Below are 27,613 nucleotides of genomic sequence, written 5' to 3'. Positions count from 1 at the left end.
CTTTACAATTTTCCAAAGAGTTTTTGAAATTGTGTGTATATAAAATAAAAAGAAGGGGGCCCAAAATTGAGCCCTGCGGTACACCAATGGAAATATCTACAGGACTACACATATTGCTGCCAATTCTTACATGTTGTTTTCTGTCTGATAGGTAACTTTTCAATAATATAACCGCACTTTCTGAAAAACCAATATATCTCAAAATTTCGATCAAAATATCATGTACCACCATATCGAAAGCCTTTGTATAATCAAGCAGAATTAGCATTGTAACAAATCCGTAATCAGTTGCAGTCAATATGTCGTCAGTAACTTTCAATAAAGAGGTAGTGCAACTGAAACCTGCGCGAAAACCAGATTGTAATTCTGGTATTATATTGAATTTTTCCAAATGTTTCAGCATCTGAGCATTGATTATTTTTTCAAAAATTTTAGACAACACAGGCAGTAAACTTATTGGACGCTACTCCTTGTATTCTCTGACGCACTTTGTTTTAGGCTCGGTTTTAGGTAATGCTCGAACCAATGATACCTTCCAGGATAATGGAAAATAGCTCCTCAGAATGCAAGAATTTATTATATGTACTAAATATTTCAAAATGAACGGACAACATAACCTTATCATTTTTATATTCATACCATCAACCCCAGCAGAATTTGTTTTTATTTCCCTGATGTATTTTTCTACAATTTCAGTATCAATCAAATGTAAAAGAATCCTTGACAGGAAACTGGCGAAAACTTCAGCCGGAATAAAACTTGCGAAGGTTTTCTGTTAAGTGCTTATCAGGGTCAGGTATACAATCCCTCAGATAATGGTTAAATTTCTCAGCATCAGACAGCGAATCAGGAATATCAGTTCTGCTTTTCCTATTAATATTCAAATAATCAAGATGTTTCCATAGATCTGAGGAGTTACCAGAGCGCATAGTATAGGAGAAAAAGTAAGTCTTTTCTCGTCGGATAGTATTAGTTACTAGATTACGTAAGGTTTATAGTCATTCCAACTCGCTCTGCTCGCCGAAGGGGCTCCGCCCCTTGGACCCCGTCACTATGCCGGTAGATCCTTCACTGGGTATCCCTCTAGAAAATAAAAGATTTTTTTCGGAAACCTTGTATCGTTAGCTGATTTTAGACGATTCACTCGGTATACTATGCTGATTCTAGGGTGGAATTCTATATGATTTTTTTCCTAGAACATACCATTTCGCCCTTGCTCACATGAAAATATTTGATGCAAATAACTTTCCATGACGACAAATCAAGGGCGGTCCTAGCCTTAAATTTTGAGGGGGTTCACCGTTATGGGCTTCGAGTTTTTCTATGGGACCAAATCCCAGATTACACCGATATCAAGCCTAACCTCTCAAAAATATTTATATTTAGATATTCATATGAATATTTATATAAGGCGTACAACTTTGCTTCCGCCGTTTTGCAAGAGATGGCTGTAACGGTAAGTGATAGTAGAAATAAATATATCGTAGATGTCATACAATAAGTTTAGGTATTTGTGAACATAACGCCATCGACATGTTAGTCGATTTGTGTCTGCTTCATAAAGTTATTCACGATTAACCATGTTAGCTTACGAACCTAATTCTCGTCATTTGCGGGAGGTTTTAATTTTCTACTAAAATATGAAGAAATCTGCGGCTGAGGTTCATCGAATGCTTTCAAATACCTATAGTGAGACCGATATTGGTGAAAGAACGTACCAAGAGTGGTTTCAATGCTTCAAGAATGGTGATTTTAATGGCGAATACCAGTGGAAGAGAGAAGGTTTTTGAAGATGCAGAATTGGAGGCAATAATTGAATTTCATTATTGTGAAAACCTGTGAGAGATAACACGTTTCGATGGTGCTCTAAGATTAGTCGATTTAATCAGAGTATTTTATCGTAAGATAATTTCATTTTCTCTTCTATGTGATTTACAAACTTCCACAATTTTTGATCGTACATAATTTATATTGATTCCTTTAGGTATTATCTGTTTATATTGCTTTGATTTGAATTACATTGTTTATTTTGAATCCTCGTTACCTCGGTTTTTAATTGATTCAGGCCTGTCGCTCTGCATATGTTGCTTGAGATAATCTCGAGCACATTCTAAAGGGAGCCATACCCGATCTGACTTATTGTTTATTTTCACCTGTGTTTTCGATCCTCTGTTTTTTTTTATCCTATTCTCATCCTAGGCTAGGCCCACCTTGTACGTTTATTTAAGTCTCACCGATCGGCCTCGGCTGAGTGAAGCGTGTATCCTCTGTTTTTATCTTTTTTTTTTATTATTCGGAGTTCGATCATCCTAATAATGTCCAGCCCGCAAAGCAATAATCCCCGTCCGCTTCGGAGTAAGACAGGTGTAGCGGAGTCCCAAACCACTGGTTCATCGAATCAGTTGGATATGGTTTTGTCCAGATTGTCTATCCTCGACGGTATCGCTAGAGATATTGCTGAAATTAAGCAGCCACAGAAAGAGCTTTCAGATAAACTGAGCAGCTGTGTAAGAAGTGTAGAGGCACATGGCAAAATGTTGAAGCAGCATGCATCATCATTGCAGCAATTCAGTGGTGAGCTCAGTGTCCTTAAAGCTTCCCATTCAGTTTTGAGGCAGGACGTTTCGGGGTTGAAGAATCAGTTGGGATCGGTTGATGTTGTGGCGTTGGAGAAAGCTAGCCTTATATTGAAGAGTGAAGTGTTTGTCCTTGAAGGATATCGCTGGTTCTTCCATCTCGGCAGCGGCAACTGGAGCCGATGGCTCTTTATTGTACCTTAATCCAGTCGAGTTACTGGATCGTGTTAAGCGAGCTAACAATCTCATTGTCCGAAATGTTCCTGAGTCAGTAGATGTTACAACAGATAAACCTTTAATTCTTGATATTATTTCGAAGATCAGGGACGGCTCACCCTGAGATGTGATCGAGACTTGGTAATTTGCGACAGGGGGCGCCCAGACTGGTTAGAATTAGAATAATGTTTATTGTCCCAAAACAAAATTAACAAAAAAAGTTCTATACAATCAGTAAATATAGTATAAACCTATTAAAAATAAACATTTTATTTCCCACAAAAGTTCAAAACTTGTACGTGGGCAGTACCTATAGAAAAAATTTATAACAAGAATTTCGTGTACACAAATATCCAAAAAGAGGAAAAAAAGTAACAAAAATTACGATGGTCAACTCAACCAATTTCTACACATTTGGAACAGTGAGTATTAAATGAAATTGTTTCTGTTTGTGAACGTATACCAGAATGATGAAGGCTTGCTTCGAATCCATTTCTTTATTTTATTATTGAACGCTGATTTTGCCCTAGTATCCTTAATGTTCTTTGGAAGTGTATTATAAAGTCAAGGTGCCAGGTAGGTATGTGATTTTAAACCAATAGCTTTCTTCGGCATAGGTAAAGGGATGTTTGGAATTCTCATATCTTTTCGATTTTTTGTAGGTACCTTTAGCTGATGTTGGTTCATAAGTAGGACACGGGCGTATAGTTGACGCACAGTAAACATGTTTGACAACTCATATAGACTTTCTGTTGGGTCAGTAATAGGTTTACGATATATAATTTTCAACACCCATTTTTGAGCTACTTCTATTCCTTTATAATACGAGTTTGCTATCCCTCCCCATGATAGTATAGCATAATTCAAATGCGGTTCAACCAGTGCTTGATACACCCTCGCCAGTTCATCTTACTCACATATTTCTCTTAAACTTTTGAATTTACCTAATAGTGATCTTATTTTCTTTATTACAAGATTCGCTTGTTCATTCCATCGTAGATTTAATATATTCTGTACTTTTTACTTGAAAAGAATATCCTTTAGTTTTTATGCATAACGTATCAAATGAAGGTTTTCCAGATCTAAGACTCGTAAATGTCATAAATTTTGTTTTATCCATGTTAACTGTCAACTTTCTTCTTTCAAAAAATTCAATTATCTCAGCAAAATTTTTTTCAGTTTTTAGCTTCAATTGTTTCCACGTCGGCGCGGTAAAGTAGACTACAGTGTCATCCGCAAAACTCACAATTTTATTATCTGGATTCAAGGCAAATAATTCATTTATATAAAGCAGAAAAAGGATTGGGCCCAAAATAGTCCCCTGAGGCACTCCGCATGTTTCTTCTGTACTTAAGACTTTTCCTATTTTGACTTTCTGTTTTCTTCCTTTTAGATAGCTCTTGATCAAATCAAATGATAATCCTCTCCACCCCATACTTTCTAAAGTCTGCAACAATATTTCGTGATTAACCGTATCAAAGGCCTTCGAGAGATCAACGAATATGCATATCGCTGGTACATTATTATCCATGGCTTCAGTGATCAACTCTACTAGAGAATTGATGGCATCTTGTGTTGATCTTTTTTTTTGGAATCCAAATTGATTCTTGGCCAACATCTTGTACTTTTCTATAAAAGAAAGTGTGCGTTTGTATAAGATTTCTTCGAATATTTTTGCAGTTTATGAAATTAAGGATATAGGTCTATAATTCTTTGGCTCTGTCCGTTCTGACGACTTATATAGTGGTATTACCACGGTGGTTTTTAGGATATGGGGGAATATTCCTTTTCTGATACTATTGTTGATAAGATAGGTTAATGGTTTTTCAATGTGAGTAGATATGATTTTTAAGGTTTCTGCTTTGATGGTGTCCGGTCCGGGTGCTTTGTTGTTTTTTAATTCCTTATTTACTTTTTTCACTTCTGTTTCACCCGTGTCAAAATAAACAATGGAGTTGCAATATTTATGGGTTGTTTGCAGTACGTGATCTTGATGTGAAGTGAATTTCTCTGCTAGCCTCGTCGCAACGTTCACTTCACATCAAGATCACGTACTGCAAACAACCCATAAATATTGCAACTCCATCGTTTATTTTGACACGGATGAAACAGAAGTGAAAAAAGTAATTAAGGAATTAAAAAACAACAAAGCACCCGGACCGGACACCATCAAAGCAGAAACCTTAAAAATCATATCTATTCACATTGGAAAACCATTCTTCTTCTTCTTTAACAGCCTTTCAGAATCCACTCCTGGACATAGGCCTCCCCTCTTTTCTTCCACTCTTCTCTATCCCTAGCTGTTCTATACCAGTTACGACCCGCAGTCTCTCTAATGTCGTCCATCCATCTTCTGGGGGGTCGTCCGACGCTTCTTTTATGCAGTCCATTAACCTATCTTATTGTAACGAGATCGCAAGCCCTACGCCACTGCGTTCTTCTGGAACAGACCCGAAGCGTCCAGGCAAAGCTAGAACGATCGAGTGTCTTCTAGAGAGAGATGCCGGTAGTATTTAAACCAATGCTAATGCAGAGGAGGACACAGTCGACGGATTGACTCTCCAGTGCCGTACACTCCAGTAGAGATAAATAGTGAAAATAAATTAATGTAGTTGAAGTGAATCATATGTGAATAGTTGAGTCTATTTGTGTAAATCAATAAATAAATTAGTATTAGTAGGAAGTTGACTGATTTAATTAACCGAAAAACGTTACAATTGGTGTCAGGTGTAAGGTTCGCGTGTGTTTTCGAACCGAGAGTTAATTAAATCGTGAACATTTCTGTGGATATTTTTTTTGTGGACATTATCGTGGACATTTTTTTTAGTAGACATTCTCGTGGGCATTTTTGTGGAAATTTCTGTGGACAGTAGTGTGAATATTTTTTTTGTGGCCATATTTTTGAATGCCAGTTACGAGATCGCAGTCAAGGAAAATGGAGCAGACAAGCTTCGAATTTTTCAAAAATGCTCTTGAGCAACTGACCAAGCAAATACAGGATAATCATACAGAAATTAAATCCATCAGAACAGAAATAAAGGATGACTTCAAATCATTAAAAATTGAATTGAATGATGATATGACGAAAATAAAAAAGGAAATGGATGACAGCATAGTGAGGCTAGAAGATAAGATAGAGAATGTGGAAGATGTAGTGGACGCGAAATGGAAAATTATGGAGGAAAGACTAGCTGAAATGGACAAGAAAGTTGAGAACAGACATAATACCTATCGTCCCTTGAAAATGGATGATGATGGCGAATTGGCACGTATAAAAATTAAACCACCCATATTTGATGGAAAGACACCGTGGTCGACCTATCATAAACAATTTGAGGCAGCAGCTAATTCGAATAGATGGAATGAGGAAGATAAAGCTACAGCCTTAATTGTTTCCTTGAAAGGAGAAGCCCTGAATGTCCTTCAAACGATGCCGGTAAACCAGCAAGCTAACTATGAAACCTTTACAACAAGGCTCCAGATGAGGTATGGTGATGCACACCTCCAACAAGTATATCACGCGCAGATTAAGAGCCGGGTACAAAACACAAATGAAAGCATCCAGGAGTTCGAGGCCGATATAGCACGTTTGGTAAGATTGGCTTATCCTACAGCACCGGATAGCTTCCTGGAACAACTTGCAGTTCAGACCTTCATTGATGGATTAAGAGACACCGATATCCAACAAACGCTCCGCTTGGCTCGACCTAGGACTTTGGACGATGCTCTGGCCCATGCATTGGAGTTTGAAGCAGCAAAACAGGCCTCGCGAAAAAATTACTGCAAGATCCGACGAACCGTGGAAGAGCCAGAGACAACAGAAAGTATCGAGGAAGTGGTTCGCCGAATGTTTGAGGAACTTCGGTCCAAAGAACGACGTCCCAATGGACCTAGGTGCTGGAATTGTGGTGAGTTAGGACATATTCGCCGACGATGTCAAAAGCCATTCAAAGAAGTCAAATCCGATAAGGAAAACTGAAATGGGTTGGTAAAAAGGGGCATAAACCGACCCATTACAACAATGCCCCAGAAGTAACGATCCAAGCTGTCATGGAGTCCTCCAGTATTTACGTAGACGGCAAAATCAGCGAACGTCCAGTAAAATTGCTAATAGATACAGGTGCAACTAGGACAATTGTGAGGCCTGATATACTAAAAGGAGTTGGGAAGACCTTACCTGTGACAGTCAGGTTACGAACAGCAACAGGTGAAGTAATTCCAACACATGGAATGAGTAAAATAATAATGGAAATCGGAGGAATGTCATTCGGACATCAAGTGCTAGTGGCAGATATTACAGAAGAAATGATCTTGGGAATGGATGTAATAAAGAAATATGGTTTCCAGATAGATATGGCGAATGATGTCATAAGAATCGGAAAAGTAGAGATTCCATTCCGCACGTGTGAAGAAGCCACGATTCAGGTCCTTTCAACCCAAGACATTACCTTACCTGCCCAAGCAGAGAGTATAGTGAAGGGGTATCTGAATGGAGACCTCCGAAATGGTTGTATTCGCCTCATCGAAGCTGACTGTGAAAATAGCCTCGGGAAAGGACTTCTGGTAGGAAAAATTCTAGTGAAATCAAGAAATGAATTACCTGTAAGAATACTGAACGCAAATAGTTATCCTGTGACGCTAAAAAGAAATACAGTTCTGGGTAAATGCAGCGAGGTATCTTACGCAACTAGATCTATTTGTGAAACGAAAGAAGAGGTATCAAAGGAAGCCAGGTGTCCCCAGCAACTGATGGACAAGTTGACATCCTCATGTGCGGATCTGAAATCAGAGCAGTTGGTGGAAGTCAAGGAACTGATAAACAAGTTTAGTGATGTGTTCGCCACTGAAAAAGCTCAAATGGGAAGAACAAATGTTGTAAAACACCCTATCAATACAGGAAACGCGCGCCCTATACGACAACATCCAAGAAGACTTCCGCTTGTTAAACGAGAAGAAGCAGAGAAGATCATTGAAGATATGCAACAACAAGGGGTAATAGAACCATCTGATAGTCCTTGGGCTTCACCTGTGGTCTTAGTGAAGAAAAAAGATGGAAGCACCAGATTCTGTGTTGACTACCGGCAGCTGAACGAAGTCACTAAGAAGGACTGCTACCCTATACCAAGAATTGATGACACATTGGACACACTTTCTGGCTCTAAATGGTTTTCCACTTTGGACTTGAAAAGCGGATACTGGCAGGTGGAATTGGATCCCAAAGATAAAGAGAAGACAGCCCTCACTATCGGTACGGGGTTATGGCAGTTCACCGTAATGCCATTCGGACTGTGTAATGCACCTGCGACTTTTGAGCGACTAATGGAAACCATTTTAAGAGGATTATCGTGGAAAACATGTCTCGTTTATTTGGACGATATAATCATTATTCGGAAGTCATTTGATGAACATCTTAAGAACTTGAGGGACGTACTTGAAAGATTACGAACGGCCAACCGCAAATTGAGCCCTGCAAAGTGTCACATCTTCAAGAAAGAAGTGAAGTACTTGGGACATGTCGTGTCCCAAACAGGTATCAGTGCTGATCCAGATAAGATACGGGTAGTGCAGGAGTGGCCAGAACCACAAGACAAACATCAAGTGCGAAGCTTTCTTGGACTATGTACTTATTATCGAAAGTTCATCCTAGGCTTTGCAAATATTGCTAAACCATTAACTAGGTTGACCGAAGACGGAAAAGATTTTGTCTGGGATGAGGAATGTAGGACTGCTTTCAATTGTTTAAAAACGGGCATTAACATTAGCTCCCGTTTTGAGTTATCCTCAGGCAGATGGAATGTTCATTCTGGATACAGACGCTAGTAATATGGCCATAGGTGGTGTGCTTTCGCAAATTCAAGATAGCCAGGAGAAGGTCATAGGGTACTTCAGCAAAGTGCTATCCAAGCCTGAACGAAATTATTGTGTGACCAGGAGAGAGCTTCTCGCGGCCATTAAGTCCATGGAACATTTTTATAAATATCTGTATGGACGTAACTTCTTACTGAGGACAGACTATGCTGCCTTGAAATGGCTCCTGCAGTTCAAGAATCCGGAAGGACAGGTCGCAAGATGGATAGAGAGACTACAAGAATACGATTTCACTGTAGAACATCGTGCAGGAAAAATCCATTCGAATGCTGATGCAATGTCAAGGAGACCATGCCCTTTAGAGTGCAAGCATTGCAGCAAGATGGAGGAAAAGGTGCAGTGCTTGAGGACGACGGTAATGGATAGCTACTGGGAACCAGAAAGGCTGAAGGAAGACCAAGAAACTGATCCAGAATTGAAATTTCTTATAGGATGGAAAAGAGAAGGAGAAAGACCAAGCTGGGAAAGAGTGTGCCATCTTAACCCTAAAATCAAGTCGTACTGGGCTGGGATTCCTTGGTTTTAGATGACGATCTGCTGAAAAGATCCGTACAGAATATCGATGGTACGGAAACCAGACATCAGCTGGTAGTCCCTAGAAGCCGAGTACCAGAAATACTAAAGAAGTTACATGACGGAACTTCTGGTGGCCATTTTGGCATCAAAAAGACATTGGAAAAAGTAAGAGAACGTTTTTACTGGATAAACTGTAAAAATGACGTAAAGGAATGGTGCCGCAAGTGCCAGTTATGCGCCTCCGCAAATGGACCGAGGGGAAGACGTAGAGCACCCATGAGGAAATATAATGTAGGTAGTCCCTTAGAACGCGTGGCGATCGATATTGCGGGCCCATTCCCAGAAACTGATGAAGGAAACAAATACATATTGGTAGCGATGGATTACTTCACCAAATGGGTCGAAGCCTATGCCATCCGAAACCAAGAAGCCGCCACAGTTGCAGAAGTTCTGATCAAAGAGATGTTCAGTCGGTTTGGAGTCCCACTAGAACTACACTCCGACCAAGGACGGAACTTTGAATCCGACCTATTTAAAAATGTTTGTGAGTTATTAGGGATCCGCAAGACAAGGACAACAGCTCTCCACCCACAGTCCGATGGAATGGTTGAAAGAATGAATAGGACTGTAGGAAAATATCTGACTAAAGTAGTCTCTGACCATCAAAAGGACTGGGATAAATATCTGCATCTGTTTACAATGGCTTATCGATCATCAGTACAAGAATCAACAGGAGAAACTCCAGCATGTGTAATGTTTGGTCGAGAGATACGGTTGCCATGCGATCTCGAGTTTGGATGCAAACCTGGTGAGGATGTAGTTGGTGAAGCCTTTGTCAACCGTCTGAAGAAAATACTACATTATATTCATGAAAGAGTGAGAGAGAATTTACAGATAGCAAGTGATCGCATGAAGACCCGCTACGACATTAAAGCATCCGAGGGAGGTTTCAATATTGGTGATTTGGTGTGGTTGTACAACCCTCAGAGGAAACGAAGACTATCACCAAAGTTGCAAAGAGATTGGGAAGGCTCATATAAAGTGATCAAGAGGATAAACGATGTTGTGTATCGTATCCAGAGTTTACCCAAGGGTAAAAGGAGAGTAGTCCATGTGAACCGCTTGGCGAAATACGAGGCTGACTACTTTATTCCAGACGGCAACCGAGTTAGACGAACAATAAGTGAGGAGTACGAAGACATGAGTTTTGAGACCTTCATGGCTAACTATTGTGGTACCGGCAAGGCAAGATTTGGGGTTACCATCGAAGAGCAGCGAGATCTTTTTTTAGTGCCAGGAGACTACTCACTAGCCCACTGTGTAGCACAAGATCTGCGTATGTCCAGAGGAATAGCCGTAGTCTTCAGGAAGAAGTTTGGCCGTGTGAGCGAGTTGGTCCGACAGAAACCTCAACTTGGGAAGGCGTTGAAGCTATTCGACCGTCAACGGTTCCTGTTCTATCTAATAACTAAAGAACTCTCCCACGAAAAACCGAGCTATCAAGAATTATGGAGAACTTTGTTGAGTTTAAGGGAAGAGATAATGAAGCACAATGTAAAGAAATTGGCCGTTCCAAAGTTGGGTTGTGGTTTGGATCAACTCAATTGGCGAATTGTTCGTAATATGCTTGAATTCATTTTTCAGGGAACCGGGCTGCAAATTCTGGTATGCACCTTAAATTGAATCACTAATCCTGAGAAGACTGTTGGGTGCTATTTCCATCATCAAGGAAACTGCAGAAATGGAGAATCCTGCCGATTCAGTCACCGTACCGAACATGTTCAGGGACTGAACAGCCTAGGAAGGAGGCAGTGTAACGAGATCGCAAGCCCTACGCCACTGCGTTCTTCTGGAACAGACCCGAAGCGTCCAGGCAAAGCTAGAACGATCGAGTGTCTTCTAGAGAGAGATGCCGGTAGTATTTAAACCAATGCTAATGCAGAGGAGGACACAGTCGACGGATTGACTCTCCAGTGCCGTACACTCCAGTAGAGATAAATAGTGAAAATAAATTAATGTAGTTGAAGTGAATCATATGTGAATAGTTGAGTCTATTTGTGTAAATCAATAAATAAATTAGTATTAGTAGGAAGTTGACTGATTTAATTAACCGAAAAACGTTACAATTAGTGTCAGGTGTGGGGTTCGCGTGTGTTTTCGAACCGAGAGTTAATTAAATCGTGAACATTTCTGTGGATATTTTTTTTGTGGACATTATCGTGGACATTTTTTTTAGTAGACATTCTCGTGGGCATTTTTGTGGAAATTTCTGTGGACAGTAGTGTGAATATTTTTTTTGTGGCCATATTTTTGAATGCCAGTTACGAGATCGCAGTCAAGGAAAATGGAGCAGACAAGCTTCGAATTTTTCAAAAATGCTCTTGAGCAACTGACCAAGCAAATACAGGATAACCATACAGAAATTAAATCCATCAGAACAGAAATAAAGGATGACTTCAAATCATTAAAAATTGATTGATACTGACGACATTTTCTTGCCTTTTTCTTACTTTTACTCTTCCGTTATAACCTCCAATTTTCCGGTAGATTTTTTTATTCTTAAAAAATCTTGTTTTTCTCCAAACCTAAATATCAATCTGCATGTCTGGGCCCATAACCTGTTAAATTATATTTAGGATTCGGAATATTTTGTTATAATTTCAGTAAAGAACTTGGTTTGAAAATAAAACTCTTTTATTACGTATTATGACAACTTGTACAACTGATACAACTTGGTTAAGTCACAGACATTATATTGAAAATGTCATATACTATGTTGACCATAGAATTAGCAGGTGGGTATGTTCAACATATACTCCTTATGTTATTATGTAAAATTCTAAAATTACTATGGTTTTCTTTATTAATATGTAAATTGAGTTCTTCCGTGATTTGAAAATTTCTGTTATGTTTGCTTCAATTGATAGTCCCTCACAGAATCATCCATGCGGTATTAATGAATATGTTTAATTCAAATTTGTTTTCTTTATTTCTTCAACTTGGTTGATATTTTGAATATGAATTATTTTCGTGTACTCACCCTTCCTACAGAAAACCTTGTTTTCCTTCGACCAAATGTACCTGTATCCTGAATTTTTCAGCTCTTTCGCCTTTTTTAGTAAGTCTTCTATTCCTTTAGGCAAATCTTCATTTATGTATATCCTTCTGTCTTCTCCTTCCAATCCCATGCTCCTAGTACTCACAACTCCCATCACCTTTCGCTGTTGTATTACCATGTTCTTGGTCTTTTCTTGATCAAAAGAGATCAAAATTGGTTTTATCGGATTCTTCGATGGTAACTGTCTTATTTTCATTTCATTCTCTGGGACTTTGACCTCAAGCTTGTTAAAGACTGTAGCTATTTCCTCCCTCTTCTTTAATCCTATAACTATAATATTTTTTCTTCTATTTTGGGCATCTGATGTAGCAGCGTTTTGTAAGACCTGCTCTCTCAAGCTATTTAATTCTTTTCCCATTTCTTCTATAGTGGTTTCCATATTTTGTTGTTTTTTTCTGAGGTCTTTATTTTCTCGTTTCATTTCCTCCATAGCGTTTAATATTTCATCCATTGTCTTGCTTTTGAAGGTAACCCCGACTTCGAGAGTTTCAATCTTTTTCAGGATCTGTTTGAGCATTCTTTCTATATTGCCTTCTCCTTCTTCTTTCTTCATTTTATTTAAACTTTTCCTCTTTCTTTTCAATTTTTCAGTTAGGTCTTCTAGGGATTCATCCACCGTATCCTCTTCCTATTCCTCTTCCTCTTCTAGCATTTCGCAGTTCTTACACGTCCAGTCTATTTTCTCTTTTCCGGCAATATCCTCTTTCGTAATATCTGTACACCTAAGATGGGTCCACCCCTTGCATACTCCGCAACATTGGATTTAATAGCCACTTTTTCCTATAGTTCTATTGCATATTATGCACGTAAGACTTTCAGCCATTTCAATTATTCGCCTCGGTGTGTTATTTATTCGAAAAGCCGCAGTCCTTCGCCTCACAATCGATTGTTTACTATCACAGATGTATGTCAATCATAGACCTAATATCACATGGACAGGCCCTAACGAGACTTTCACGATGAGTTCGCGTCAGGCTGAATATGAAAGAGAGAGATACAGCTAGATGAGTCAATGTCAAAATCATATGACCAAAACATTGGACTTACGTTTGGAAAATCTTGAATTTTTCTTTTATTCTGAATGAAACTCATTGTTATTTTGATATATTGGAATTCTAGCAATGTAAACGAGGGTTAGAATTGCTTGAAATCTTTCTTATATTAATCTATTTTCGACTATCAAAAGTTTAATTTTTGTTTGAGAATTTATGGAAAAAGCTTTAATAAATAATATTTTCATTATTTATATACCAAGAAAGAAAAGCTTTTTTTCCTTAGGTAGGTATATAGTCTCTTCTACTACTTTTAAGGTCGTCATTTTTATCAGTCAGGGAGGAAAATGGTACTTCTACTCCTGCCGGGAGGAAAACATTTTTCCTTCCTTCTTTAGGTGCGAGAATGAAGTTTTCTATTAAGATAGTAGAAAAAATATATTTTTATTATATCGCAACTTAAAATGAGAATAATTTTCATATATTTTTATCAAGTGAAAATCGTTATATTATGTTATTATTGAGTGAAGATGATCATTCTTTCAAATGTTTGGTTGAAATAATCAATTCAATATAGACTAATTCTTAAATTTAACCATTTAAAGATTCAAAATGAAAGTATACTGCTTAGTAATCGCCTATTTGTGTTGTTCTATTTTATTACTTTGGCTTTCGACAACCAAAATTCTTAGTACAAATATTATTGATGGTAGAATGAAAAATCATTTTTACAAACAATTTTATCGTTTGAATAGATTCAGTTATGTGTATTACATTTCATTCTTCAATTTTGTATTACTTCCAACTAGTTTAGTTCAAGTCACTTATCAATTTGATAATAGTAAAATCTTTCAGAAAATTGTTTCCAAATAATACAGGCAATGGAAAAAAAGAAAGTCTATGAAGAATTGTATTCATTAAGTTTTTATTGCTGTTCAAAATACATTATTACAATAAATGATTTAAAAAAATGGTCCGACTTAGCCTATCAGCGCATGTGGAAGAACATCTTCGAGTCGGATTTTTCACTCTCCACTAAGGAGGATATTCACTCTTCCAATCATTTAATATCCAGGATATTGAAAAATTTCAGGATTTTTAGTTCTAAACTCCTCCAAATCTTGAAATTAATCTTCTTCTCCTTATCTCTCCAAGGATCAGTTATGATACATTCATTTTTCCTGAAAAATACATATCATAACGTTATAAGTTGTTGTTCTCATACGTTGAAAGTAATTTTCAACTAAATAACAATTCAAGATACCCATTTTCAGCCTTTCAGTGAATGAGCTTCTCTAAAGATGAATTTTTAAGCCACGGCACAGAATATGTTCCTCATTTAGTATGGCAATCTAAAAAACTGAAAATTTCAAACTATTTGAGCTTTAAATTTGGTTTTTCTTGAATTCAAACTTACATTATTCTTGTTTAAATCACACCTAGTATCACAAGTATTTATGGACTTGTCTGTACCAAACCAACTGTTGTGTTCTTAAGATCAATAATATCATGTCTTATTTCCATTCTATGTCTTATTGTATCATTTGGTATCATGTCTCTTTCAGATTTTCCAGCTGCTGTTCACTTCAGAGCTGTATGTTATTATGTCCTAACTATTGAGTGAATTATTTTCTTATTATGCACATTTATGTTTTTAATCGATAATATCCTATTTAACATTGAGATTATTGGTTTTCTTTGGATGTTTCTCTCAGATATTACTTCGTCTAGTGTTCCATTCTTTGAAATCCTCATTCCCAGGTTTCTAATTTCTAGTATTTCTAATATAAGTATTCAATCTGGGGGAAAAATCTTCCATGGCAGCAGCAGAGGATTTTGATATTATAAACAGTTGTACCGTCTCTGGTTGCCCCATCTCTTGCTGTTTTGTCTCTGTCTGGTCCTGTTCAATTTCTTTTGCAATAATTATTTATATGAATGAATAAAATAAGGGACGGAAAATAAGTAGATATTTCACATCCTTAAAAAATAAAATATTAATGTACCTTCTATATTATCTTCACGACATTTATCTCCATAATTTAATCTCCCAGGAATATAATTGGAGAAACTGAAAACTGAAGGAATAACATCTTTTTTCAGAATTTTTGTACCATGAATATTAATAAATCATGTTGATGAAAACGGTTGCTGCATATTTCCAACAAGGAAAATGGGTTGAAATCAATTATTCTTCAGCTTTCATCCACTGTTCCCTTAATTTGTCATCCTTTGGAAAACTGTGAACTGATATTTCCTTTATGTATGAATTCAGAGGGTATTAAAAGAAATAAATACTTACGAATGAAATTTCAACTTTTGGCTTTTTTCTAATCTCGCTGTACAATTGAAGGCTGCACGAGTGTGAGGCATTTTATTTGAAAAATAGTTCTTTTGGTGCTTTGAATTTCGCAACAGCAGATGGATTCTAGAAAAACATGAGCTTTCGATTAATTTTCAAGATTAAATCGGCCTTTCAATAAGTTTCATGAACTTATTGAAATCCGATAAAGATTTCACGGAATACTTACCGCTAATTCCTTTTATTAGAATGTTCAACACTTTTACAAATCGAATCAATCAGATTAACTATGTGTTCAATTCAGAATGAGAGAAAAATTAGCGATCTTCTGAATGTGAGTTCAATGTTTTGATCATATGATTTTGACGTTGACTCATCTAGCTCCATCTCTCTCTTTCATATGCGGCATGCCAGAATTTCTCTCTAAGGCCTGTCCATTTGATATTAGGTCTATGATGTCAATTTATCTCCGTTTTTTAACTTGCCACAGAATTATCGGTTTCTTAGTTGTGTACTTTCACTTTATTATTGAAATTTCACCGATATTGCACAAAAATTTTTATTTAAGATGCAAGATTATTTTTGAACTTCACCTTAGTATAACTTTTATCTAATTATATGAAGTTTTTCACCATTTACAGCAATATTTATCGAGCCGAATTTATTCGTGTATTCACCCACACATGATCAAATCGAAAACGTTAAATTAGAGTTTTCGAACCCGGCGGTACCTGCCAATATCCTACGTCATAGACAGGCCCTTGCTGCCTTTGAGAACTACAGGAGGATTTCAATAGAAATAGCCACTTCAAGTTGAGCAGCTTCAGGACCTTCGCAAGGAGCTTGAAAGAAAACGTTCTTCTGGGGAGACTGACCTGACTATTAAATACAGAAAGGGAATCCCTTCGATAATCAAAATACCGTCCTCAAAAATTGAAGTTTAACTTGATTACGTTGCCACTCATTTATACGAATCTTGCTTCTCTGAACTCCAAATTCGATGAGTCATCTGTCCTTGCTTGTGATCGTGTCGGAATCGCCTGTTGGAATCAATTACCGCATGATTTTCTTGGAGATGCGTCGGTAAACGTTTTCGAGAATGGGTTCGACATCTGGTGGACAAGATTTCTTGAATAAAGTCAAATATATTTTCAAATATCGGATGTTTCAGTATGTGTTGTTTTGCCTGAATTATTTTGGTGATAATTTTTCGCATTAGGTTTTATTTTGTTAAGAGTTTTATAGTTTTATACTCAACTCTGTATCCAATGTAATAATAATAATAATTGATTTTTGCATATCAGCACAGATACTCCTCTGGCCGCTCTTTTATCCTTTGGGATTCCAGTAAATATATGTATGCAACCCACTGCAAGAAGGAAAAGGGGACGTCCCAAACAAGAATGGCAGAAGACAGTGGATAAGTCCATGAGTGAAAGACACTTGAACAGCGAAGATTGTAGAGACAGAGAGAAGTGGCGATTAGGCGTCGGACAACGTCGAAAGACGTTCTAAACCGACTTATATATATATATATATATATATATATATATATATATATATATATATATATATATATATCAACAATTTTAATTCCCAATATACAACAATAGTTATAAGTTAGATAAGGGGTGTGGGAAAAATGATAAGTGTTATAATGTCACTCTTCTTTATTTCATTTAGTCGACGTTTCGATCCCGATAGGGACCTTCTTCAGGACTCTACAATAGCAATAAAAAACAGTCAAAATAAGGCAATCACAAAACATGTAAAAATAGTACATACCGAAATACAGAGTTGTAAAGATCTTATTTGAACACAAATCAATAGCTCTCAAGAAAGCAACTAACAAGAACATCAACAACTTCAGCGAAAAAAAGATCTGATACTTCGTTAGTAAAGGAGTAGAAATCAATTATAATAAGTAAATAAGGTAAACAGAATAATCAACAAAATGAGAGGTTGTCAAAAATGTTGTCAACCAGACTTGCCACAGAATACACGCACATGACAGATGAAACATAGAGTACCATTAAATCACATCGGTCGCAGTAATTCACTCTCACCGAACTCAGAACAAATGCGATTTTTTTTTGAAAGATTCCATGAACCGAAACCAATCCCCTCTCACAGAAATGGCCTAGAACACAGAATTCATTTTCACGTTATCCCTACGACTGCTGAACTTGTTGAAATTCTTTCTGTATGTGATCCATCCAATTCTCTCCCACCGAACTGGTCATAATGAATCAAATAAGAATAGATGGAGCTGATATTATTTACATCCCTTCTGTAATTCATCGAACAGGTTTGGCGTTTAATATGATACATCTCTAAGAAACATCTTTTTCTTCCACTAACTTCAATTTATAGGATTTTGGTGGAGTCATAATTCATTGGATGATCTTTGTCCCGGGTATGGTCTGCTAGGGCACAAATCTTACTTGAATTCTTGATGTCGCTTTTGTGTTGAGCAATCCTTCTCTTCAGAAGCTGAGACGTCTGACCAATGTACACCTCACTGCATATTGAACAAGGAATACAATATACCACACCACTCATGTTATCAACAGTCATCCTATCCTTCACTCGACTGTATAATCTGTCAATTTTAAAATAAGATTTCTGAATCAACATAATTTCTGTGGTCTTTAAGAGGTTAATTAATGCGTTTGTCATACCATTAATTAGCGGAATAGACAAGTAAAGAATTCTACCCGTGTTCTCAGTGTCCACAGTGGTGGATGCGCTCCTCTCTCCATTCGTTGACCGTGTCGAAGGAGTGGTATTGTAAATCAATCTGGACAATAACCTTTTCGGGTATCCATTCTCTAGCATCAACTGCATCAACAACCTCAGATTCTGCCGCCTTAGACTTGGATGGGCAACCTTTTCTATGCGATTCTTCAATCCTAAAATCATGTTTACCTTTTGTCCATGTGAATGATTAGAAAAATAGTGTATGTATCTCCCTGAACTTGTTGGTTTTCGGTACCAATCCAGAATCAGCCTATTTTTCAGTGTTCGAATCACCCTTGTATCCAGGAATGGGACTCCATTCGCTGTTTCTTCCTCCAAAGTAAACTGTATACTTTCATGTTCACTGTTAAACTTGTCTAGAACGAAAGCAACCTGGTCTTTAGGTACAGCACATATTAGATCATCAACATATTTCTTGATGAAAGGAATGTGAAAAGGAATACTAACAAGAATGCCGTCCAGAAGGAAATCCATTACTAATTCAGCAATGGATGGACTGAAGTTGGAACCCATAGGGGAACCGAGCACCTGCTTGAAGAACCTACCATTAAAAAGAAAATAGTTTGAAGAAAACAGGAACTTGATGGCATGGATGAATTCTTCTTCTGGTAGACTTGTGTGGTTTCTGATAGTATCCCACTTGTTCTCAACAGCTGAAACTGCCAACTCGACAGGAATGTTGGTGAAAAGAGATACAACGTCCAGGCTGATCAGGACATCATCAACAGGTAACTGGAAATCATTCACATACTGGGCAAAAGCAAAGGAATCTTCAATAAAATATCTACTTCTGGTAGAAGAAAGACATTTAGACAGGATGTCTGAAACAAAAACTGACAGTTTGGATGTGGGGGTGTTAACAGATGATATTATTGGTCTCAAGGCAAGAATGGGTTTGTGGATTTTTGGTAAACCGTAGAATCTAGCTGGAACTGAATTGTAAATGTACAGTGATTTACCTTATATTTGTGTTATGTGGCCCTCACTGACCCATCGTTTAATCAATGCATTACATTTACCTTGTATTGTAACGGTTGGATCTCTGTTAGTAAGAAGTTGGTAATATTGTTCATTAAGTAAAATTTCGTTGGAGAGCTCTATGTACTGATCCTTATCCATCAAAACCGTAACATTGCCTTTATCAGCCCGTAACACAAGCAATTCTTGATGTTCACTTAGGTATCTCTTACAGTGGTAAAATTCTCTCTGGAAAACATTATTAGTCCTTTTTCCAGGTTTGATGTAATTTGTGATAATATTAACAGCTTGGGAACGTTTGATGTTCTTTCCCTCATCTGACAGTCTATCGTTAAGATCAATAATGCCCTCCACATCTGACAACAGCCTCGACATGGACACCTCCCTTAAAGGAATATCAATGCCGAATTTGGGGCCCAGTGCTAGAAATTTCAATATTCTATCTGGTACAATAACAGTACTAACATTCTTAATCCACCTTTCCTGTGGTTCTACTCTCTTTAGAAGTTCATCCGATAGAGCTCTCACCTTCATCAGATTTCTCTCCCTAATAGCAGCAAATTCTCTTCTGTACCTTCTGGACTGATAAGTTTCAAAACGACTTAGCATCTCTGGTGGAAGCAACCCCTCCAAGATCTGCCACAACCTGGAAGAATCACACTCCATTCTTCCTATCCTGCTCACAGTCACAGTGATCTCAAATTGAAGAACGAGACGTCTTGATTTCTCCAACATAGCCTGAACCTGTCTGGACGAACCTGAATCACTTGCTGAGCTGAACAAATAATTCATATTGTTGGAAATATGTTTGGGAAGTAAACCCTGTCTTTTGCATTCCAAAAGGAACACTCTTCGGTTTCTATAAGATGCCAGTTTCATATTATATGACGACCATGACTTCAACGCTTCATATGCTACTCTTCCATAGTTGTTTCTCACTTCTGCATAAAACCCCATGCTTAAATATCAACAATTTTAATTCCCAATATACAACAATAGTTATAAGTTAGATAAGGGGTGTGGGAAAATTGATAAGTGTTATAATGTCACTCTTCTTTATTTCATTTAGTCGACGTTTCGTTCCCGATGGGGACCTTCTTCAGGACTCTACAATAGCAATAAAAAACAGTCAAAATAAGGCAATCACAAAACATGTAAAAATAGTACATACCGAAATACAGAGTTGTAAAGATCTTATTTGAACACAAATCAATAGCTCTCACGAAAGCAACTAACAAGAACATCAACAACTTCAGCGAAAAAAAGATCTGATACTTCGTTAGTAAAGGAGTAGAAATCAATTATAATAAGTAAATAAGGTAAACAGAATAATCAACAAAATGAGAGGTTGTCAAAAATGTTGTCAACCAGACTTGCCACAGAATACACGCACATGACAGATGAAACATAGAGTAGCATTAAATCACATCGGTCGCAGTAATTCACTCTCACCGAACTCAGAACAAATGCGATTTTTTTTTGAAAGATTCCATGAACCGAAACCAATCCCCTCTCACAGAAATGGCCTAGAACACAGAATTCATTTTCACGTTATCCCTACGACTGCTGAACTTGTTGAAATTCTTTCTGTATGTGATCCATCCAATTCTCTCCCACCGAACTGGTCATAATGAATCAAATAAGAATAGATGGAGCTGATATTATTTACATCCCTTCTGTAATTCATCGAACAGGTTTGGCGTTTAATATGATACATCTCTAAGAAACATCTTTTTCTTCCACTAACTTCAATTTCTAGGATTTTGGTGGAGTCATAATTCATTGGATGATCTTTGTCCCGGGTATGGTCTGCTAGGGCACAAATCTTACTTGAATTCTTGATGTCGCTTTTGTGTTGAGCAATCCTTCTCTTCAGAAGCTGAGACGTCTGACCAATGTACACCTCACTGCATATTGAACAAGGAATAAAATATACCACACCACTCATGTTATCAACAGTCATCCTATCCTTCACTCGACTGTATAATCTGTCAATTTTAAAATAAGATTTCTGAATCAACATAATTTCTGTGGTCTTTAAGAGGTTAATTAATGCGTTTGTCATACCATTAATTAGGGGAATAGACAAGTAAAGAATTCTACCCGTGTTCTCAGTGTCCACAGTGGTGGATGCGCTCCTCTCTCCATTCGTTGGCCGTGTCGAAGGAGTGGTATTGTAAATCAATCTGGACAATAACCTTTTTGGGTATCCATTCTCTAGCATCAACTGCATCAACAACCTCAGATTCTGCCGCCTTAGACTTGGATGGGCAACCTTTTCTATGCGATTCTTCAATCCTAAAATCATGTTTACCTTTTGTCCATGTGAATGATTAGAAAAATAGTGTATGTATCTCCCTGGACTTGTTGGTTTTCGGTACCAATCCAGAATCAGCCTATTTTCCAGTGTTCGAATCACCCTTGTATCCAGGAATGGGACTCCATTCGCTGTTTCTTCCTCCAAAGTAAACTGTATACTTTCATGTTCACTGTTAAACTTGTCTAGAACGAAAGCAACCTGGTCTTTAGGTACATCACATATTAGATCATCAACATATTTCTTGATGAAAGGAATGTGAAAAGGAATACTAACAAGAATGCCGTCCAGAAGGAAATCCATTACTAATTCAGCAATGGATGGACGGAAGTTGGGTGGGAGAGAATTGGATGGATCACATACAGAAAGAATTTCAACAAGTTCAGCAGTCGTAGGGATAACGTGAAAATGAATTCTGTGTTCTAGGCCATTTCTGTGAGAGGGGATTGGTTTCGGTTCATGGAATCTTTCAAAAAAAATCGCATTTGTTCTGAGTTCGGTGAGAGTGAATTACTGCGACCGATGTGATTTAATGCTACTCTATGTTTCATCTGTCATGTGCTTGTATTCTGTGGCAAGTCTGGTTGACAACATTTTTGACAACCTCTCATTTTTTTTATTATTCTGTTTACCTTATTTACTTATTATAATTGATTTCTACTCCTTTACTAACGAAGTATCAGATCTTTTTTTTCGCTGAAGTTGTTGATGTTCTTGTTAGTTGCTTTCTTGAGAGCTATTGATTTTTGTTCAAATAAGATCTTTACAACTCTGTATTTCGGTATGTACTATTTTTACATGTTTTGTGATTGCCTTATTTTGACTGTTTTTTATTGCTATTGTAGAGTCCTGAAGAAGGTCCCCATCGGGAACGAAACGTCGACTAAATGAAATAAAGAAGAGTGACATTATAACACTTATCAATTTTCCCACACCCCTTATCTAACTTATAACTATTGTTGTATATTGGGAATTAAAATTGTTGATATTTAAGCATGGGGTTTTATGCAGAAGTGAGAAACAACTATGGAAGAGTAGCATATGAAGCGTTGAAGTCATGGTCGTCATATAATATGAAACTGGCATCTTATAGAAAACGAAGAGTGTTCCTTTTGGAATGCAAAAGACAGGGTTTACTTCCCAAACATATTTCCAACAATATGAATTATTTGTTCAGCTCAGCAAGTGATTCAGGTTCGTCCAGACAGGTTCAGGCTATGTTGGAGAAATCAAGACGTCTCGTTCTTCAATTTGAGATCACTGTGACTGTGAGCAGGATAGGAAGAATGGAGTGTGATTCTTCCAGGTTGTGGCAGATCTTGGAGGGGTTGCTTCCACCAGAGATGCTAAGTCGTTTTGAAACTTATCAGTCCAGAAGGTACAGAAGAGAATTTGCTGCTATTAGGGAGAGAAATCTGATGAAGGTGAGAGCTCTATCGGATGAACTTCTAAAGAGAGTAGAACCACAGGAAAGGTGGATTAAGAATGTTAGTACTGTTATTGTACCAGATAGAATATTGAAATTTCTAGCACTGAGCCCCAAATTCGGCATTGATATTCCTTTAAGGGAGGTGTCCATGTCGAGGCTGTTGTCAGATGTGGAGGGCATTATTGATCTTAACGATAGACTGTCAGATGAGGGAAAGAACATCAAACGTTCCCAAGCTGTTAATATTATCACAAATTACATCAAACCTGGAAAAAGGACTAATAATGTTTTCCAGAGAGAATTTTACCACTGTAAGAGATACCTAAGTGAACATCAAGAATTGCTTGTGTTACGGGCTGATAAAGGCAATGTTACGGTTTTGATGGATAAGGATCAGTACATAGAGCTCTCCAACGAAATTTTACTTAATGAACAATATTACCAACTTCTTACTAACAGAGATCCAACCGTTACAATACAAGGTAAATGTAATGCATTGATTAAACGATGGGTCAGTGAGGGCCACATAACACAAATACAAGGTAAATCACTGTACATTTACAATTCAGTTCCAGCTAGATTCTACGGTTTACCAAAAATCCACAAACCCATTCTTGCCTTGAGACCAATAATATCATCTGTTAACACCCCCACATCCAAACTGTCAGTTTTTGTTTCAGACATCCTGTCTAAATGTCTTTCTTCTACCAGAAGTAGATATTTTATTGAAGATTCCTTTGCTTTTGCCCAGTATGTGAATGATTTCCAGTTACCTGTTGATGATGTCCTGATCAGCCTGGACGTTGTATCTCTTTTCACCAACATTCCTGTCGAGTTGGCAGTTTCAGCTGTTGAGAACAAGTGGGATACTATCAGAAACCACACAAGTCTACCAAAAGAAGAATTCATCCATGCCATCAAGTTCCTGTTTTCTTCAAACTATTTTCTTTTTAATGGTAGGTTCTTCAAGCAGGTGCTCGGTTCCCCTATGGGTTCCAACTTCAGTCCATCCATTGCTGAATTAGTAATGGATTTCCTTCTGGACGGCATTCTTGTTAGTATTCCTTTTCACATTCCTTTCATCAAGAAATATGTTGATGATCTAATATGTGCTGTACCTAAAGACCAGGTTGCTTTCGTTCTAGACAAGTTTAACAGTGAACATGAAAGTATACAGTTTACTTTGGAGGAAGAAACAGCGAATGGAGTCCCATTCCTGGATACAAGGGTGATTCGAACACTGGAAAATAGGCTGATTCTGGATTGGTACCGAAAACCAACAAGTTCAGGGAGATACACACACTATTTTTCTAATCATTCACATGGACAAAAGGTAAACATGATTTTAGGATTGAAGAATCGCATAGAAAAGGTTGCCCATCCAAGTCTAAGGCGGCAGAATCTGAGGTTGTTGATGCAGTTGATGCTAGAGAATGGATACCCAAAAAGGTTATTGTCCAGATTGATTTACAAAACCATTCCTTCGACACGGCCAACGAATGGAGAGAGGAGCGCATCCACCACTGTGGACACTGAGAACACGGGTAGAATTCTTTACTTGTCTATTCCCCTAATTAATGGTATGACAAACGCATTAATTAACCTCTTAAAGACCACAGAAATTATGTTGATTCAGAAATCTTATTTTAAAATTGACAGATTATACAGTCGAGTGAAGGATAGGATGACTGTTGATAACATGAGTGGTGTGGTATATTGTATTCCTTGTTCAATATGCAGTGAGGTGTACATTGGTCAGACGTCTCAGCTTCTGAAGAGAAGGATTGCTCAACACAAAAGCGACATCAAGAATTCAAGTAAGATTTGTGCCCTAGCAGACCATACCCGGGACAAAGATCATCCAATGAATTATGACTCCACCAAAATCCTAGAAATTGAAGTTAGTGGAAGAAAAAGATATTTCTTAGAGATGTATCATATTAAACGCCAAACCTGTTCGATGAATTACAGAAGGGATGTAAATAATATCAGCTCCATCTATTCTTATTTGATTCATTATGACCAGTTCGGTGGGAGAGAATTGGATGGATCACATACAGAAAGAATTTCAACAAGTTCAGCAGTCGTAGGGATAACGTGAAAATGAATTCTGTGTTCTAGGCCATTTCTGTGAGAGGGGATTGGTTTCGGTTCATGGACTCTTTCAAAAAAAATCGCATTTGTTCTGAGTTCGGTGAGAGTGAATTACTGCGACCGATGTGATTTAATGCTACTCTATGTTTCATCTGTCATGTGCGTGTATTCTGTGGCAAGTCTGGTTGACAACATTTTTGACAACCTCTCATTTTGTTGATTATTCTGTTTACCTTATTTACTTATTATAATTGATTTCTACTCCTTTACTAACGAAGTATCAGATCTTTTTTTCGCTGAAGTTGTTGATGTTTTTGTTAGTTGCTTTCTTGAGAGTTATTGATTTGTGTTCAAATAAGATCTTTACAACTCTGTATTTCGGTATGTACTATTTTTACATGTTTTGTGATTGCCTTATTTTGACTGTTTTTTATTGCTATTGTAGAGTCCTGAAGAAGGTCCCCATCGGGATCGAAACGTCGACTAAATGAAATAAAGAAGAAAGACATTATAACACTTATCAATTTTCCCACACCCCTTATCTAACTTATAACTATTGTTGTATATTGGGAATTAAAATTGTTGATATTTAAGCATGGGGTTTTATGCAGAAGTGAGAAACAACTATGGAAGAGTAGCATATGAAGCGTTGAAGTCATGGTCGTCATATAATATGAAACTGGCATCTTATAGAAACCGAAGAGTGTTCCTTTTGGAATGCAAAAGACAGGGTTTACTTCCCAAACATATTTCCAACAATATGAATTATTTGTTCAGCTCAGCAAGTGATTCAGGTTCGTCCATACAGGTTCAGGCTATGTTGGAGAAATCAAGACGTCTCGTTCTTCAATTTGAGATCACTGTGACTGTGAGCAGGATAGGAAGAATGGAGTGTGATTCTTCCAGGTTGTGGCAGATCTTGGAGGGGTTGCTTCCACCAGAGATGCTAAGTCGTTTTGAAACTTACCAGTCCAGAAGGTACAGAAGAGAATTTGCTGCTATTAGGGAGAGAAATCTGATGAAGGTGAGAGCTCTATCGGATGAACTTCTAAAGAGAGTAGAACCACAGGAAAGGTGGATTAAGAATGTTAGTACTGTTATTGTACCAGATAGAATATTGAAATTTCTAGCACTGTGCCCCAAATTCGGCATTGATATTCCTTTAAGGGAGGTGTCCATGTCGAGGCTGTTGTCAGATGTGGAGGGCATTATTGATCTTAACGATAGACTGTCAGATGAGGGAAAGAACATCAAACGTTCCCAAGCTGTTAATATTATCACAAATTACATCAAACCTGGAAAAAGGACTAATAATGTTTTCCAGAGAGAATTTTACCACTGTAAGAGATACCTAAGTGAACATCAAGAATTGCTTGTGTTACGGGCTGATAAAGGCAATGTTACGGTTTTGATGGATAAGGATCAGTACATAGAGCTCTCCAACGAAATTTTACTTAATGAACAATATTACCAACTTCTTACTAACAGAGATCCAACCGTTACAATACAAGGTAAATGTAATGCATTGATTAAACGATGGGTCAGTGAGGGCCACATAACACAAATACAAGGTAAATCACTGTACATTTACAATTCAGTTCCAGCTAGATTCTACGGTTTACCAAAAATCCACAAACCCATTCTTGCCTTGAGACCAATAATATCATCTGTTAACACCCCCACATCCAAACTGTCAGTTTTTGTTTCAGACATCCTGTCTAAATGTCTTTCTTCTACCAGAAGTAGATATTTTATTGAAGAGTCCTTTGCTTTTGCCCAGTATGTGAATGATTTCCAGTTACCTGTTGATTATGTCCTGATCAGCCTGGACGTTGTATCTCTTTTCACCAACATTCCTGTCGAGTTGGCAGTTTCAGCTGTTGAGAACAAGTGGGATACTATCAGAAACCACACAAGTCTACCAAAAGAAGAATTCATCCATGTCATCAAGTTCCTGTTTTCTTCAAACTATTTTCTTTTTAATGGTAGGTTCTTCAAGCAGGTGCTCGGTTCCCCTATGGTTTCCAACTTCAGTCCATCCATTGCTGAATTAGTAATGGATTTCCTTCTGGACGGCATTCTTGTTAGTATTCCTTTTCACATTCCTTTCATCAAGAAATATGTTGATGATCTAATATGTGCTGTACCTAAAGACCAGGTTGCTTTCGTTCTAGACAAGTTTAACAGTGAACATGAAAGTATACAGTTTACTTTGGAGGAAGAAACAGCGAATGGAGTCCCATTCCTGGATACAAGGGTGATTCGAACACTGAAAAATAGGCTGATTCTGGATTGGTACCGAAAACCAACAAGTTCAGGGAGATACATACACTATTTTTCTAATCATTCACATGGACAAAAGGTCCATGATTGAAGAATCGCATAGAAAAGGATGCCCATCCAAGTCTAAGGCGGCAGAATCTGAGGTTGTTGATGCAGTTGATGCT

The 27,613-nt window shown here is 37.6% G+C and overlaps 1 long non-coding RNA gene across 5 annotated transcripts; it reads right to left on the bottom strand.

The window, feature by feature from the left end:
• Positions 1–14,076: 14,076 nt before the first annotated feature.
• LOC123681090 lies at positions 14,077–16,325 on the bottom strand. Of its 5 annotated transcripts, none has more exons than XR_006747615.1 (4): positions 15,818–16,325; positions 14,704–15,714; positions 14,551–14,646; positions 14,077–14,467 (listed from the first exon to the last, which is right to left on the bottom strand). It is a non-coding gene; the product is annotated as an uncharacterized LOC123681090 (long non-coding RNA). The 5 variants fall into 5 exon arrangements; XR_006747614.1 differs by having other exon boundaries at positions 14,077–14,646; positions 14,704–15,200; positions 15,293–15,714; XR_006747616.1 differs by having other exon boundaries at positions 14,077–14,646; positions 14,704–15,533; positions 15,589–15,714.
• Positions 16,326–27,613: the final 11,288 nt, after the last annotated feature.

This window comes from Harmonia axyridis, chromosome 5, assembly GCF_914767665.1.
Source record: "Harmonia axyridis chromosome 5, icHarAxyr1.1, whole genome shotgun sequence".
Classification (NCBI taxonomy): Eukaryota; Metazoa; Arthropoda; class Insecta; order Coleoptera; family Coccinellidae; genus Harmonia; species Harmonia axyridis.
The sequence above is the reverse complement of the archived record's forward strand: the minus strand, read 5'-3'. Positions and strand labels throughout refer to the sequence as shown.